General features: G+C 41.7%; 1 non-coding gene across 1 annotated transcript; it reads left to right on the top strand.

Moving 5' to 3' along the window:
* Positions 1 to 2011: 2011 nt before the first annotated feature.
* LOC145065196 (small nucleolar RNA R71) lies at positions 2012 to 2118 on the top strand. The gene has a single exon (XR_013688342.1). It is a non-coding gene; the product is annotated as a small nucleolar RNA R71 (small nucleolar RNA).
* The last annotated feature ends 491 nt before the right edge of the window (positions 2119 to 2609 follow it).

Raw genomic sequence — 2609 nt, 5'->3', positions numbered from 1 at the left:
GGTGAGGTCCGAAGGAATGATAACAGGTTTTTGATCACCTTCTTCGAGAAATGCATATTCCAAATGTTCAGGAAAAGTTTTCAGCTCTAATTTTGTATTTTGTACACTGAACACGTCAAGTCCAGAGAGGGGACTCGTCGAGTCCAGGCCAAAATTCTCGTCGGATCGCGATTTTCCAGATAGACTCGTCGAGTCAGTGTCTCCAACTCGGCGAGTCGATTTTTTAGAGCCTCTGATTATTTCTTCGTATTTAGATTCTTCAAGCATTCTCTTAATCTTTTTCAGTTCTCTTTCAGCATCAAAGTCATCTTGAAGGGAAATGGCGGGCACGTTTGAATTGTCCTCCTTCCATTCTTCCATTAGCTCATCCAAAGTGTCCACTGAAAAGGTCGTGTCATCACTATACTTAGAATGCTTCATTGCCTTATCAAATCCAAAAGTGACTGACTTGTCTCATACTCAAAGGGTAAGTTTGGATTCTCTCATGTCTACTATGGCACTCGCGGTGTTTAGGAAATGTCTTCCAAGGATGATCGGCACTTGGTGGTCCTCTTCCATGTTTATCACTATGAAATCCGTGGGGAAAAAAATTTATCAACTTTGACCAATAAGTCCTCACATATTCCCCTTGGAAACATCACTATCTTGTTTGCTAAGTGAATTTCCATATGAATCGGTTTCGGTTACGGAAGGTTCAGATTTTTAAAGAAAGAGTATGGCATCAGATTAACACTTGCCCTTGAATCCGCCAATGCATAACTAGTGGCTAGGTTCTCGAATTGGCATGGCAAAGTTAACATCCCAGGGTCACCCTTTTTCTTTGGCAACTTGTTCAACATTGTAGTTGAACAATTTTCATTAAGTACTACCTTAGACACCTCTTCCAGCTTCTTTCGATTTTTGAGTAGCTCTTTTAAGAATTTCGCATACTTGGTCATTTGTGTAACCGCTTCTATGAAAGGCATGTTGATATGAAGGGATTTGATGTGTTCCAGGAACTTTTGATAATCTTAATTATGATTCTCTTGTCTAGCCTGGCCTAGAAATGGCAATGGAGGTTGATATGGTTTCGAAGGGGTGTCTATTTTATGTTCAAACTGTGGACTCGCCGAGTCCTTATCCCCGACTCGACGAGTCCAGTCGACTATTTGCGATTTTGGGTCCTCTTTCTGTTCCTCCTGCATCTCTTCTGGATCTTCATTCATGATGGGTATCAGAGGGGTAATTATCTTTCCACTTCTAGTCGTCATGATGTTAATTTGAGCACCTGTTGGATTTTTCTCAGTATTGCTTGGAAGTTTAGCCGGTGCTCTTTGATTGATTTGAAGTGCAAGTTGGCCTAACTGTTTTCAATGTTAAGAATAGAAGCTTTCTGATTCCTCATCAATACTTGTTGCTCTTTCATCATGGCTTGTTGTTCTCTTATTACAACATCGGTTTCGTTGTGTCTCTTCTTGGATGCAGCTGGAAATCTAGTGAGCATATCTTCAAAGTCCATTTTCTTTTCATGCACCGACTCCTCCTTTTGATAGTACCCTCTTGTCTTCAGCCTATATTTCTCCTCCTTTGCCTTCTTGTACTCATCGTAGGGTAGCCACTCTTTTTTCAGTTTTCGCCAATCTTCATCATATCTATCACCACTAGAGTAATACACTTGCACTTTTTGGTTCCCATGCTCGTCTAGATCATAATCTTTAGTAAGGTGAGGTCTGCTACAATTTTCACATCCCACCCGGATGGCATGGATGGATTGATCAATCTTTCTCATTCTTCAGTCCAAACTGCCTAATTTAGCCATCACTGCCACAATATTATCGGACACCGAGTTCATCGCCCCATGAGTCAAGTCTTTCCTTGAATTATGATATTCTCTAGAGTTCTTAGAGAATTCTTCACTTAGCTCTTTTATGACTGCGGGGTTTTTCTTCGTGAGTGGTCCTTGGGAGTCAAGGAGCTGCCTGGTTGTCATGTTCACTCCATCATAGAAAATGGAGACTTCTTGTTGAATTTTAAGTCATTATGGGGGTAGTTCCTCAACAAGCCTTTGTATCTCTCCCACGCCTCATAGAGTGACTCGCCTGGTTGTTGCTCGAAATTGGCAATGGCTTTCTTCAACTTTGCAATTTTTGAGGGAGGGCAAAATTGATCAATAAATTTTTCATGCATTTTAGCCCATTTGGTGATGGACCCTGGAGGGAGTGATTTTAGCCAATCTTTCGCGGCTCCCTTAAATGTCACCGGTAGCATATGAAGCAAAACGGTATCGCAAGGCACATTAGGAGTGTTGACATAGTCGGCTATGTTGTTGACCTCATCGATATGCTTGTATACGTCTTCGTAATCTTTCCCGTAGAATAGGATGTCCTTTAGTTGAGAGAGTATGTGGCCTTTTAGCTCGAAGGTAGCAGTTGCTGGAATCGCGGGTTGCACGAGTCCCGGCCCGGTATCATCACGCATCCTCTTCTTGTATTTTCCCATGGTGATATCAACAATGTTAGCCATGGTGTTATCGGGTTCGCCTTCTAGGTCGCTTTCGTCTTCAGTTTCTGTTTCTGATTCGTATTCGGTTTCTTTTAGATTGGGATTATATTCAAAACCTTCTATCTTAC

The sequence above is a fragment of the Lactuca serriola genome, chromosome 7 (assembly GCF_051521515.1).
Source record: "Lactuca serriola cultivar US96UC23 chromosome 7, Lser_US96UC23_V15, whole genome shotgun sequence".
Classification (NCBI taxonomy): Eukaryota; Viridiplantae; Streptophyta; class Magnoliopsida; order Asterales; family Asteraceae; genus Lactuca; species Lactuca serriola.
This window is presented reverse-complemented; position numbering and strand designations above follow the sequence as displayed.